The sequence below is a fragment of the Triturus cristatus genome, chromosome 5_1 (genome assembly GCF_964204655.1).
Source record: "Triturus cristatus chromosome 5_1, aTriCri1.1, whole genome shotgun sequence".
Classification (NCBI taxonomy): Eukaryota; Metazoa; Chordata; class Amphibia; order Caudata; family Salamandridae; genus Triturus; species Triturus cristatus.
Window position 1 is genome coordinate 238141763 of NC_140587.1, and position 15831 is coordinate 238157593.

Below are 15831 nucleotides of genomic sequence, written 5' to 3' on the forward strand. Positions count from 1 at the left end.
CCCTTTTAGACTGGAGACATTTACGTGCTCTGTCTTTTTCAGCTTGTGTTGGACCAGTTTAGCACTGTCTTTCTGGGTTTGCTCTTGTTTTTCTCTGTTCTTCTCTTGCTTCTTTTTGTGGTAATGTAATATATGGACTTGTATCTCCTTTCAGGGTTTAGTGTCTAACCCAGCCACGCTGTCCAATCCACTTTGTATCTCGGTTGGCAGCGCCATTTTGAGTATATTGAAAAAGAATGTGGCTTGTGGCCCATATCAATCCACGGCTGTCCTGTATCCTGTCCCCATCGCTCCCTCATTCTATCCTGTTCTTCCTTGGCTTCATAGTCTCTGCCATTAACCCTCCTACATCTGGGTCGTCAGGAAACATATCCTTGAGGGCTGTCCATATCCGGTGCCTGTATAGATTGAATGCTGCCCATCTTGCTCGGTGTTTGCCAATGTAATTGCTGGGATGCAAGCATGGGCGAACATGGAGTTAGTCTGTTCTCCGATAAGACTACTTAGCAGACTTTTATTATCGCCTTTCACTTTGTTTATTCCTGCAGTCTTTTTCTCAAAGCATGAGATCGATTTCCCTGCTCTATCCAGCAATGGTGGTAACTTTTTCCTTAACCCCTGTTTATCCTTATGAGCCCATGGGCACATAGTTGGTCCCTGATGTGCCCTTCTGTAGTAACGGGTATATTCTTACCTCAGTTAGCTCCACGGATTTCTCTCTGACATGGCATTCCCATCTTTTTAGGCATTCCTGCATGTAGATAAAAATCCACTTGGCATCTCCTCCCCCCATTCCGGATGCAATCTTCCGCCATAAACATGTCCTCTGGCTCGAAGGATCCTTTTTCCAGCCAAGGTCTATCGTACTGGTCTCTTTCCTCAGTCCAGCAGGCTAGCCCGTGGCAGAATGAGCACGCAAAGAGATCATCTTCCTCTGTTGCTACTATTGCCCTTGGAGTCAGTTTGTCCTACACATGCATTCGGGTGGAGCAGCGCACTTCCCTGTCGCTGCTCCCTTCGTACACGTGCACTGCTGCAGTCTTATTTTTCCTGCATCTTGGTTGGGTCGGTACCAAGTTGCCTTGGTCTCTTATTTCCCGTCAGCCCCTCTCCTTGGTTGGAGGATCACTGATGCTCGGATCCCCGCCAGAAGCATCTCATCTAATTCTACTTTCGACTTCTCCCTAATCAATGCCCTGCAACTACCCCCGCTTCCCTTAAGTAGGTGTTGCACTGCTCTCTTTTCTTGCAGTGTTTCCTGAGTGCGGGCCTTTTCTCTATCTGACCTTAGCTTGTGCTTTTCTTCCTTATCCCATCTTGTTTGCCTCCTTTGTTTTGAGCTATGCGCTGTTGTTTTGTCAGGTTTTGCTTTCAAGTTCGTTATCGGTTGTTTTCTCAGCTACCTAGGCAAATCCTGTAGCCTCATACTCACATCGTTACCCAGGGAACTGGGGGTCCCTTCCTCACCCCCACTTGTTGTATCACTGTCTAGGACCACCACACATCTCTCTGTCACTCGTGTATGTTCATCTGAATGAGAGGGTGTGCGTGTTCTCCATGCTGCTGGGGTTCTATGTGTTGGACGTGAGCAACGGGTTGGTCGAGTTTCTTTGGGCCTTTTCACCGGACTTGGGTTGGACTGGAATTGTTTGGACATGCTAGCCTATTACTTTCTCGTACTTTGGCCTAACCGTTCGTCATTCAGTGGGGTGTCTGCTGACTTCTGCCATTGGTGGACAGTCACAGCCCATTCAGGTAAGCATGGTGGGGTGGGGCAGGGTGGGTGGGAGTCAACATATGACGGGATAGTTAAGATAAAATAAATAAAAAAATAAATCCACTTAACTTGCGCTCGCGACATCGCCGACTCAGCAATGCGGTAAGCGCAAGATAAGTGGTTGTATTTATCTCAACCAAAACTGACAAAAGAAAAATTATGACTTTGTCAAAAATCTTTTAGCCTGCTCCTAGCGCACGATATCCTGTAACCAGAGGAAGTTCTGCGCAGTACACAGAACTAAGTGAGCCTTATAGTCTGCCAATATCAGCCCAGGGGCAAAAGTAATAGAAATAGTTTGCATAAAAAGGCAACCACAGGCCCCTCTTGACCACATACAAGTTACATCTAGTTTCCCAGGTACAAATATTTTTCCTTAAATGTCTTAATCACACCCTGTATCACACCCAGGGGCCAAGCAGGGGCGTAACACAGGCCCCCGCATTCCCCGCGGTGTGGGGGGCCCCCATGCTCCAGGGGGCCCCTTCAGCACAATGCTCGGGCCTGGGAGCTCCTGATTGAGCCCCGAGGGGGCCCCTCCACATACCTTGCAGGGGGGCCCCCTCAAGTTTTGTTACACCACTGGGGCCAAGCATACCATATCTGTCATGCCCAGCTGTCCAAGCGACCAACATCTCTCACTTCTTTCAGATACGAACAGTGTTAAGAAACCGGTGGCACTGAGAAACCCTTAGAATGAGGTGCCAACTTCACCCAATCAGGATAGCTTGAATCACATAAAATAGCATCCTGGGCGCCATAAAAAGCTATACAATAAATATTCACCTTTCCTAGAAACCTAATTATAAAAAAAAGTGACTTCCGCAGGATCGCCACCGAGGCTGCCTTGCGACTACTCAGCTAGGACATATAAAAAAGGTAATATGCCAGATTCTGTCAGTGGCAGGGCACTCAGGCTATCTTTTTACGCTTCTCCCTAGTTTGCCATACGACAAGTACTTTACTAAGGTCCTGATGTGGTCTCTTACCATCAGGGACGGCTTAAGCACTGGTGGTGCCCGGTGCAACAGTGTTTGTTGGCGCACCCCCAGTGACCTCCGCCGCCATGGATTCCCTCACCACCACAATTTAACTGTGCCCCTCAATTCTCCATAACCACTTTCTCTCAGATGCATTTAAATAGTTTTATAGTGCCAACATAAGCATTCTAGGGTGTCAGAGCACTTTACATCACGCACGCATTACACAGAGACAATCAATCATACATGTGTAAATCAGTGTATAGGAAATGTTACATAAGACATAGGACTACAAGGTGTAGGAGTCACATGTCATCCATACTGGTAGACAGCATAGTTTAAGAGTACTTTCTCTGGAGAAGCACAAACTCAGAATTGAAAACATAACACCATGGTTGGGGTTTGCTTTAATAATAAGAATTGATTGAACCTTTTTTACAACATTAGAATAATGGAAGACTGAGGGGAAAAATCATAACACTCTAATCTGTATCTTGCAGTTTGCATGCAGCTCTTTGATGACAGTTAATGGCTCACTGTTCTATATTAGGATTTTAACTTATAAATTGCAGGTAACAAAAGGATCTCTCTGACAAAAGCAGTAACCCACTGACTTATTTTCATTATATGCACTGTGATCTGCATGGTACACATTCTTTGCAGCAGGCATGTTAACCCACTGCCAGGGCTTTAAATGGATTAAAAAAACTAGGGGGTCTCGTAAAGGGGCATAGCCAATGTAATTAAGGGCATGGCTTAAAAACACATGGGCTAAAAAGCTGTGCTTAGCATAGTGTGCTGCCCAAATGGAATTGTGCTGCGTCTGTCTTTGCATCCAGATATTTAATACATGTAACATTACAGCAACAACAAGCCAGGACTATTGGTTTTGTCAATGGTTGTTAGTTGTGAAAGATAAACAAGCAACAACTATGGCTTCATTGTACAGAATATTGAAAATGCTTCCGTTTTGAAATGATGAGGTTGTGAAAGAACTATAACAAGTTTCTTTCAAGTTGTCTAAAATGCAGTGATGGGTGGTGCTGCTGCAGAGTTTTAAAACAATCACCCTGAGGGTGAGGGCAAAAATGGAGAGCCCGATAGGGAACCGTCTTAGCACCTGCTTTTTAGAACTGCCAGTGTTGAGCACCCACTTAAAGCCCTGCCCTCTGCGCTACCATAGGATGAGTCAAAACCTCCTCTAGACAAAACTCTGGTCTCTCTCCAGTAAGGACATTAATGACTGAAGTTATCTTGACATTTTTATTGCTGCTGAAAATAGCTGAAGACCAGGAATGGGCAGCAGGTGCTTTTAAAAACATAAAATACTTGCCAGTACAGTGTCTCCATCTTTAGTCAGCACCCAGTGAGGTGGCAACGGTCAGACCGCCATAGAGCCGGCCCTGCTTACCCTCTGAGGACTATTTCAGGATGGACCTCCGCCCGCGCATTCAGCAGATCTTCCAATCAATTTCAGTGTCTGCTCACCTTCCTTGATGCACAAATGGGAATCCATCTGGGTGGGGTCTCCTTCCTTTGGCAGCAGTCAGGTTCTAGGTACCAATTAGCTCTGAAGGTGGCTTGCCAGAACATCAACAGTTCATGTAATTAAACAATGCATCCATAAGAACAGTTACAGGTAGAGGGTCTGAGGACTGTCTCAACATACAATTGATCTGGGATGGGTTTATATGCAATTCACTGAATGCCATAAACAGTTCCAGTGATCCTTGTATGATAAGGAATGTGAACCGCTGCCTTTGAAGTCGCAAATTAATTTATTTGATGGGGAATACAGGTGGGCCTCTTCCTTGCAAGGACGCAAAGTGGCCAGCGCATGATATGTCCAGATGTCCTGCATGGAGAGCATGAAATCACTGCATGTACTGTGTTTGCTGTGTCCTGGTTGGCTATATGTTCCTAACTTACGTGGCATATGACTTTATGGTGTTTTTTTGGAGCACTCTTGCCCCTCCAGCCATGCGTGCTTTATTGGGGCTAATTTCCATGGACCATTGTGGTGTCACTAGGCCTATCTATGGGATTGCTCTGGGATTTCCTGTTTGTGCGTATGCCTGCCAACTATGTGTTGCCCCACCAGATACATGTCAATTTGTGACTTCAGGCCTAGGTCTCAGAGCCTGACTGACTACATATTTCTGAGTCAGGGTTGACGTGGAGTTCACAACCTGTAAATTCACGAGTAAAGCTGCGATCTCGTTTTTATACATAAATGTATTGTTCTTCATATTGACATCGACTTTTTCAATATTAACAATCATCAGCATTCTTCAGCATTTTCAGCATTTTCTGTATCCTGTATCCCTTGCCTCAGTCAGGACCACTCCATTATAATCTATGGAGGTTCGCCTATTGAGACTAGAACTGGACTGGAGGCTACCTTGACTGCGAGGTAACTGTTCAACCAAGTCTCTTTGGCCTCTGTGACTCGCTACTTTCCGGATTTAATCACCCAAAGTAAGTCAGGGTAGTAGATTACCCTTTATAAAGGTTTTCCAAAGTTTGCAAAGTTTGATCGCAAGTGTGGGCAATTACAACTTTTTATTGCGTTGAATGAAAAAGCATTGTTTTATTGTTCCTATACAAAACTCATGTGTCTGGAACCCTCCAGTGGAGTTTTCTTGTTGAGGTGTCATTTTAAAGTCAAAAATGTATCCTAATTTTGGTAATTATGTTTTGGCACTTCTTACGGCTTTTCACTTGTTCCTTTGATAAAGCCTGACCGCTCAGAGCAACAGCTACCCATGGTTGAGCTAAGGTTTTTAAAACGATTCTGACTGGACTCAGTACAGGGGGAGTTTATTACACAGTGAGGCTTCCCTACCGCAGCATATAATAAACCGCTTTCCTCAAAGTGGACTCCTGGGAAGTTCTGCCACAACATCAAAGTCTAAACACAGACCTGCACTTATGTTGCCATGTTGCAAACTTTCGCAAAGGTTTAAAGACATGGATGTTCAACCAATAATACCATTACTTTCTTCTCCACTCTTCAGGCTGGCGCTGGGAAACCCTTTTTGGGTAGCTGTGTGCCTTACAAAAATAATTTAACATAACATAACATTCCAGAATACCAACACAGCAGACAAGTGGCTTCACCGCCCTTCATTGTCTGGTCAATTCTTCCTCTAACTCACTCAGAGGTACCCTGATGACCCGGTAGTTCTGTTGTTATCAGATGTCAGCCAGAGGCCCTCCCAGCAGCCTGGGATCCGCAGTCCAGTTCGGGATCCCTGTCGGCTTCACACCTCCAACTGCCTAGAGTGTGCGGTCCACTGACTCTGGCGGCTGCGTCCCTGCGAAACAAAGCACATGCATGTTGTCAGATAGCGAGCTGTGCCGTTATCGTTTACAGATTGAAAAAGACACTACCCCGTTAACGCATGAGCAAGCTCATCATTTGCCAGGGGCCACCACGAGCACAGGGGCCCCATGCAGACCAGAATCTAACACTAGTTTTCCATTAAACATTTTTATTCCTGTGAGTGGTTGTGTGGGCACGGCCCAGTGCACTGCTTTGCCCGGCGGCCTATAATGCTGATAAGACGGTCCTGACCCGCAGCGAGCAAAACTTATTTTTTTTTGAAAGGCCAAGTAGTTACTATAGAATATTATTAACTATTCAATGAATCAATGAAATCGTATTTAAAGGCAAAAACCATAACAATGGTTGAAGATCTATTTTTCACTTTAACCATTGCTGGACAGACCCATTACTTTATCGCTTTCGCAAGAAACAATTGAAAGGAAGGCTATTATATTTTTTTACACATACTTACTCACACATGCTATTTAGTGAGAACATACCCTTAGCTCTGCCTCCTACGTAATGAAAATATAATTTCATCTACATCTCTTACGTGCAGCCCTGCATTGACTGAGTTGTCATATCAATCTGGCTAGTTCACAGAACTCGAATTTCTTTGAGAGTTATTGCCAATTGCATCCCATTAAAAATGAGGTGGTTGCAGAACCAACATTTGCCGTAGATTCTGTGCAGAAAAAAAGGGGGCAGTGATGTCGTTATGAAAGACATTAGAGCTCGGCACGTCCCATGTCACCAGAGTTCCCTATTATCTGATGTGAAAACAGTTTGTGGGCACGAAAATTACTCCCACATTCAGGAGACTGTGGAAGAGATTTATCCGTATCTGTAATCACCACTTGCACAGATTTGGAATGCAAACAAAAAAGTCAAAATCGATAAAACCGACTATGGCCCATTTCTGCAGAACAACGAAACACTAATTTGCTGCATAATTCAACAAGCATTGATCCAAGGATGCTGGAGCTCACAAGGTGGCAATTTTCCACAACTGGAAGAAAATGTAATAAGAGTGTGCTTTATATAGCGCTCCACACGACACATTTTCTCATTTCTAAATGCTCTAATATAAATGTTACTTTAGTGCAACTTATGGTACTCGGCAAAGAAGGTTCGATCTGCCTTGCCAGACCTCACCCTCATGACCTTCAGAACACCTCATTGGTCAGCCTTGAGTGGCCACTTAATGAGTTATCCTGCCGGCATTTACTAAGAAGAACAGAATGTATTATATGCAACAATTTAAAGAAAAAGCAACAGGTCAGATAGGATATTTTTTAATCTATAGCATTTTAAGTAGAGCCTTGCATTAGGCAAGAAAGATGGTGCATGGTACAATGTTTTGGTTACTTAGTGCTAATCACATTAGTCAAATTCTACTTCCTCATCCTAGTCCTTACAACATGAGGTATGGCCACATCCTGGAGGAGATATGTACCCCGCTGTCTCTCTTATAGAAGACAATGTTAAACTCCTCACCCTCCAAATGTCCCTATAATAGACCACCTCTCCCCCAAAGCCTCCTCAGCTGAGTACCAAAGCAGCCCAGCAGACGGCAATCACAGCAGGGAGGGTGAGAGATGTTTGAGGACTTGGACGAGGAGGTAGATTTGGATCAAGGGGAATACTACTGTCAGACTGCGACAAAAAATAGGCCGAGCCCCACAAACAAGTTGCCCCCATTAGCCAATCAGATTGCAAAGAAGTGGCCCACATTTTCAAATCGAGCCGGTTTTGAACTTGCAAAGACGCTGTACTGGTATTTTGCAGGGTATGCGAGACTGCTTGTATTTATATTTTCTGCAGGTAATGTTTATGGTAATATGGGGGAAATCAACAATAAAAACCAGCCTACCTGTCCAGAAAACAATGCCACAAATAACCAAACACCGTTCCACACACTTACTTGCCAGACTAGCCCTTCGGGCGCTGCCTGATTGCCCCGTAGGCCAGTCTGATCCTAGGGAACACTGGTAAGTAACAGAGGCATTACCACCTCATCACTTCCTCATCACAATCTTTCTGTCATGAGGATATACCAAAGGAGAAAAGATAGTAGCATTCATCCACCAAGGTACCCAGCCAGAAAGGACAAAGGGGCATATTTACAACAAAGTAGCGGAGCGCGGCGTTAGCCTCCTAGGCTTAAAGCTGTGCTTTGTCACTTCAGAAATGCAGGGCTGCACCATATTTACAACTAGATGGTGCAGCCCTGCGTTTCCCCCTGCGCTAGGGGACTACATTTAGCAGCCTAGTGCCAACGCAGGCACTGTTGAAGCATAGTGCAAGGGTATCTGCGTTGAGGGGAAGATTGTTTCTGTGCAGGAAGGTGTCCCTTCCTGCACATAAACAATCTTTAAGTGGTGTTTTGTAACTTTTGTGTGTTCTGCTTAATGCAGCACACATAGAACTTGCAAAGTGTCATTTTTTTTATTGTTTATGTGCAGGAAGGGACACTGTCCTGCATATAAACAATCAATGGCGTTTTAATTATTCACATAAAAACAGCAAAAACGCGAAGAAATAAAACAGTTCTCCTCTTTTCAACTGTTTAGTACAGGTTTTCCCTGGTCTTAATTTTGGTGCTGCCTCCTACATACGCCTCCCTTGTAAATAGGGGGCAGTGCCAAAATCAATCAATGTTGTAGTGGAGCGCCCACCGCAACACCCATTGCCCTCCCCTTTGAAGCTAAGTAGAGCGTGAAAGGGTGCCTTATTTACAAGGCAGCGTTAAGCCATGTTAAGTGGCTTAACACTGCCCTGTAAGTAAGCCAAAGCCACCATCGCCCACCACAACCTTACTAAAAGTGATGTTGTGGTGGCGATAGGGGCTTGCAAATATACCCCAACATTCCGAATCAGAGGCAGAAGCTCCAAGCCTAGAAGGACAATGAAGTATCAAATGTCAGTGATAAAGTAAGCCATCAAGCAAAAGAAAACCGAAAGGCAGAGAGCACAACCTGTGAGTGTAGAGCGTCAAAGGCCCAAATTTACGGAACACCTGTAAAAGTGACACAAATGAGTCAACAAGAGAGTCAAGGGTGCCAAGGCCAGCGATACGAGGAATATCCAGAATGGACCAAAAAACAAACACCCCTACAAAGACCTTCCAGTAAGCAGGTACTCCTGATTTCAAGCACAAACGAGTACCACACAAGCAAAAATGAGTACCCATGGAAGAGAATGTCACCACATCCCACTAAAATGGGGGATGCAGGAACAGTGATTTTAAACAAGATTGCCCGGATACAAATCAGATGTTTAACATTCTTAAAACAAACCCAAGCTCCCTTGCAGTTGCAGGGTAAAGGCCATAAATAGATTCTATGCCATACTGTATACAAGACACAAGAGCACATTGGTCTGAGAAAGGTATGAAGGACAAACCAAAGGAGAAGCCAGATGCAGGACCAACAGTCAACAACAAGGCAGCAGATCAGTTTCCAATACACGTAAAAGGAAAGACAGAGAATGAGTGCACAACACTCGCATAACTCCAAACCCAAACTAAGGTGGGGAAGGGCAAACGATCAAACAAAAAGGCAGAAACAAAAACATCCAGAAGTGAAATAAGAAGACAACTCCAAGCAGAACCACAAAGAGAAATTGGAGAGTAACCCAAAAGCATGAAACTAAACAATTATCAAGTGAAGATGTCACCATAAAGTCAATCAGTGCAACATGTTACACTCTGACACAAGCAGTCAGCACCTGAGCCACGCCATGTAACATCATAATCACTGGGAACAGCCCAATACTAAGCACCACCCAAAGAATAAAAGGGGCAGAAGGGCCACACTGGAAGGAGGAACTCTATATAAAGAAGGGGGCACTGCTTCCAAAAACAGTCTGGTGGCCAGGGGAAGAAGAAGGGTGGAGACGCAGCACGTGGATAGGATGCCCAACACAAACTAGCAAACCAGCAAATAAACAGGGTGTTTGGGTCAGGGTACCAATAACTCACAGACCAAAGAAAAGGGAGTGGACTGTCAGGGTGGAAGGATGGAATAGAGAGGCAAAGCCCCATTCCGCTCTAGATCAATGGGCAATGAACGCAGAGCAGGAAAGATCGTGCCTGACAGGGCACAGTGGACAGCCCCACAACAAACCCTGAACCCTATGAACAACTAAAATCGAGACGAGCAAGACAACTGAGCCCAGGAAAACTGACCCAGAGCACACACCCCACAAGGTCAAAATGCAACATGTTTACAGGGAGAATACAAACTGCTGCTCACTCTGTAGACTCTGTGGTCAAGGAGTATAAACGCAATCCTACATCCAAGAGCATCAGGGATGCTATGAAGAACATGGAGAATACCAGTACAAGTATGACATATGCATACAAGAAGCACAGCAAAGAAACAGAGGCACTGAGGCAAATTTGAGACAGACATACATATGACACGTCATAAGCCCAAAGTACAGCAGGAAGAATAAGTGGAAGTACAAAAACAACCCCACACCGAGGCAACAAAAAAGAGTAGCCTGCTTAGTAGTGAAGGAAGATCCAACTCCCTGCACTAAGCAAGCATATTACAGCCCCAAGCCAAGTGGGGAGCTAGTGGAGGGCAAACAAACATCAGAACCACACAATACAGCCCCAAATTAGCACAGTAGGGAGTCTGGGAAATATGCAGCCATATGACAGGGAGATAGGCACACATCCTACAAGTTCCAAGCCCAGTAGAGAGCACAATGGGAAGGCCAAATCCGCCTCCACACCACAGGACAAAGAGGGACACAATCACCAGTCCATCAATGTAGCAACATCAGTGCTGAATACTGTGCAGTAACACTCTCCCAGCTAGCCCACACAGACCACATGAGGGGGGGGGCAGCATTTTCTAACCCACACTTTCTAGGGGTGATGAAATTATAATCCAGTGGAGCACAGGATCGTCAGGCAGAAAAAATCCATCACCAACCCCAATTCCATTGGTATGCTGTGAAGAGCAGGCCGAGAACGATAAGAACACCACACATGGCCCAACAAGCTGAGCAGGGGCGTGGGGCACAGATTAACTAATAGGAAGAAACATGACAGGGAACATCCTACAGGTGCCAAGCTCAGCAGGGATCAAAGTAAGAATCCCAAGTCCAGCCAGCATAGCAGGAAGAATACATTTTGAGGGCACTCACAGTCCTCCAGCAAAGTGTATTCCAGTGCCACTCAGCAGAGAAGTACACCCCAGCTCCAAACCCAGCAGGGAGAACAAGTAGTGGGAAGGGTCACACCCAGCCCCACTAGCCTAGTTGGTGAGGTCCACTTTTAATGACAGAATCTGAAAGTAACACCAGGGTGCCAGTTAGAGGCTGGCTAAATACCAGAATTACATCATGCAACCCCTTTCAAACCCAGCTTGGAAGCAGAGGAACACCATAATTGAATAAAAAGTGAGTCGGAACACCAGGAAAAACACATCATGCGCCAAGCCCAGCAGGAAGCATAGTGGGAAACCCATGACTAGTTAGCACCCCAGGAAGAAACGGAATGGTACTAACCTGCCCTCCAGTGGTGGGGAGCCAGCGTCTTCCAGCAAACAATTATACCCTTCCCATGACCAGAAGGGTATGGGGCACAACCGGCCTACTTTAGAGGGCACGGACAGTCTTTTTTAGGGGGCACAGCCCGTATTTAAGTAAGAGACAACAAATGCAGATGAGAGTGATGGCCGCAGGGCAGTGGAGAAATCAGCACAACAAGAAGAGTGTACAGGTGGACACTTCTAATAATGTAGATATGCCAGGCACGATTCCCATCTACAATTTCTCTAACATGACAACTGTTGACACTTGAGACTAAGCTAGTGATTAAGAGCCTATCATTTGTGCCAATATCTGTGCAGGATCCTATTGACACAAAGAGAGTGTTACTTGGCATCCTACGTAAAGTACGTCTCCAAATTTACTTTGGAAATAAAGAAAGCCAGTTTAAATATAACTTGACAGGCCTTCACAACAGACCAACATTTTGTCCACCAACTGCAGATATGCTGCCACAACTTCTAGCCTTTGAAAATGTAATCTTGAAAGAGGTAGAAGCACTCAGTGATCAAAGATCTAACTTCAACAATAATATGCCAAAAAATGAAAGAACATGCTTGAGGCAGTTGTCCACAGATTCTACGATTGCGATGAAACCGGCCAACAAAGGTGGAGGGAAAGTACTTTTGGACACAGAGCAATGCGATGCAGAGGTAGCTAAACAGCTGCAAGATAGTAGATACTACAGAAAGATGTCTCCAATGAGTTCAATAACAAAAGATGCCCTTGAAGATGGTTGGATATGTGCTAAAGAATATGAGTTTCTTAATCAAAAAGATACTCTAATGCAAGTAATATAAATATTACCAAAAGTACACAAGAACTTGGGAAATCTTCCAGGTAGGCCGATTATATCGGCATGCAGGTCATTGTTAGAAACTCTGGTGCAAAACTTTGAAGTTTTTCGGAAGCCCTATGTAGTCAAAACAAGGGCATATATAAGAGACTCAATGGATTTTATCAACAGCGTTGAGGACAAACATTTTGACAGTGTGACTCAGACTCTTGTCACTTTTGACATTGAGTCATTGTATACAAATACTCCACAAGACGAAGCACTAGCCGTGCTGGCAACAGTACTTAATTCAAGGCCTCGACCCCATGAAGGACCAACCAAATTCTTACTAACTTTGGTTTGAAAAACAATTATTTAGCTTTAAAGAAGACCTATACTTGCAGATCAAGGATGTAAACATGAGTTGTGGCATAGTGCCAGAAGTGGCAAATCTTCTTATGTCCATTTTTGAGGACCGATGGATACACAATGAATTGAATCTGATGGAGCGTGATTATTGTGGTCCGTCGTTGACATTAATAGAAGTAAACGGGTCAGTTGTTGACCTAAGATCCCAGGAAAAAGCCTAAGGGCGGTCTTAGTGTGGCATACACTCAGCTTGTTTTGTCTGCTGTGGAAGTAGCACTGTGCATAGGCCTTGCCGGTGCTTGCATTAGGGTACTTGAAGCATGGAGATTCTTGAGTTTTCTTCAAAAGAGCGCTTTTGGAGAAATATTAAAAATGCTCATTTGCGTGAGGGTGAAATCGCGCTTGTCGATATTTTGCTGGAAGAAATTCTTGGATTGTGTGGTTCTATCATTTTCTTTTAGCTGAGCAGACAAAGTTGTATTATGTTGTTTGTTTTGCTAAAGAATTTGTAAAGGTGACGATGACTTTGTAAAGGGAGGGTCAGTCGCAGGAGATAAACTGACGTCACTAGGTGCCGTGCTGGTATTCGTTGGTTGGTGAGAAATCATCATCAGGTGCCGTGCTGGTATTGCTTGGTTGCTGTGGAGCCACCCTGGTATTGGACAGTGTGAACAGTTTTGATTGGTGGCAGAGAATCATAACACAGAAAAGGAATTGTTTTTCTTTGTAAATCTTTTTATTAAGCAAACTCGATATAAAGGCACAGTGCCACATAAGTCAATAATAGGGAGCACAATGAAATCAAGTTACATACAGGTATAGTAGGATAATGAATTGGAAATCACGGGGAGGGGGGATCATCACAATCAAAATTATGGGGAGGAGTACATATATTGCCATGGTATTCATTCCAGGGAGCCCAGATATTTGACCATTTTCGGGGGCAGCCCCGTGCTGCATAAACTGACTTTTCCCTCAACATACACCAATCGAGATCTTTCTTCCAATCCGTGACCGTGGGTGCATGCGTGGTCCCCCAGAGCTGAGCGATGTTTCTCTTGGCGAACATGCAGCCCAGTGTTACCCATTGTGTGGCATACGTGTTAAGGTCGGTGGGCTCCCAGATGTTGAGGAGGCACCTAGGGGCTTCGGGCTTAATTTGGACTTCCAGTGTTTCGCTCATTACTTTGTGTATCTTACGCCAATATTCCTGGATTGGTTCGCAGTGCCATAGCATGTGTATGAATGTGCCCATTTGGGTGCACCCCCTCCTGCAAGACCCATCTGCCGGACCACCCATATGCATCAATTGGGGACCTGTAATATAAATTCTGTGCAGAATCTTTAGTTGCACGAGACGGAGACGCGCCGGGATGGCGACAGTTTTGGGGGAAGAGACCGCTGCCTGCCAGTTTTCATCCTCTAAGTCGATACCATCTCCAGCCCATTTTTCTCGCAGTGACAGCAGGGGATCGTTCATGTTATTGATGAGTTTTCTGAAAGTCAGGGAGATAGCTCTTTCAGGTAAGTGGCCGTCTAGTAGCCTGTCCTCCAGTGGAGAAAATTCTGGTGGGGAGGAGTTATGGGGCAGAGCTGTTTGCAATGCTTGCCAAACTTGCAGGTAGCGAAAACGCTCCGAATCTGCCATAGCGTATTGATGTTAGAGGGTGTCAAAAGGCTTCACGTCATTTTTGTCCCAAAGGTCCCTAATGTAGGAAATACCAATAAGATCCCATTTGTCAAAGCCTTTGGAGTTACCCAGGTCCCCTAGCTTCTGTGAGTCCCACAAAGGTGTGGCGAGAGTCAATCTATTGTTCCAGCCGAGCGATTTGGTTGCCGAGTGCCAGATTTTAACCATGTGGTTGGTAGGGCCAGTAGGTGGGTATCTGATAGGTTTGGAGTATAGGGCCTGGGTATAGGTCCCGTTTGGAAGGAGCCATCTGTCCATATTGAACCCCGGGTCGTCGGGCCGACCATAGGTGCCGTGATTTATTGCTATAAGATAAGCTGCCCAGTAGTATTTTTTAATGTCGGGCAATCCGATTCCCCCATCGTACCAGCTGTGCGTAAGTTTTTGTAAAGCCAGAAAAGGAATTGTTGAAGATTTTTCTTGGAAAGATTTGACTTTTAGCTTAGAGAATAATGACGTTTTTAAATAGATACCAACTCTGTTTAGCAAGGATGAGCAGATATCAATTAGAGGAGGAGTTCCTGTGGCCCCAGAAGGAACCCCTGCTTCATTTATGTCATTAGAGAAGGGATATCACACGTGTACTTGGTAAGAGAACTGGATGAAATATACTGAGCAAGATGGTGGTTAAGCATTTCCAGATATTGGGACTTTTAATACTAGAATTTAAGAAAATGTAAGGAATCAAATGAATAGCTTGAGACCAAATCCTAGACCTATGCAGTATGAAGCTCTTGAAGAAAGGGAACATGAGGCATATAAAAGAGAAAGAAAAAAGCATTATGTTTAGGAATGATGTGGAACGATGTGCAGAGGCAAAGTGGGATGCACAGAAGAAATTGCAGAGAAAGGTTATAGCTGAGGGAGAGCTAATGTTTCCTGTCATGGTGGCTTAGACTGGTGAAGGAGAAAATACACAGAGAAGAAGAAGCATGTTGCGGAGTTGAAGTCTAAAAATACTGGTTTAATTACAGAAGGAGATGGAGTCATAGATGATGATTTCTTGAACGGATCACTATTGAACAGACCTCCACATTATCATGAGGAGCAGAACTAGGTGGCGTCAAGACCCCTTGGGTTACAACTGAGTGCCCCAATAATGCATGTAAATTCAGCACATGAAAAAACATCACCGTTATAGAATCAGACTTCAGTTAGAGAGGAGTTGTCGAAGGTAATGACATCAATTAATCCAGATGCTTTATCGGTCCCTGTAACTATAGGTCCTACTGTTCCTTTATATAATAATGAACAAGGAGTTTCGCAAATACATACTTTAACACTTCATAATAGAAAAAGGAGTGGAGATCACACAGATTTGGAAAGAATGAGTGTGAGGAATCAAAA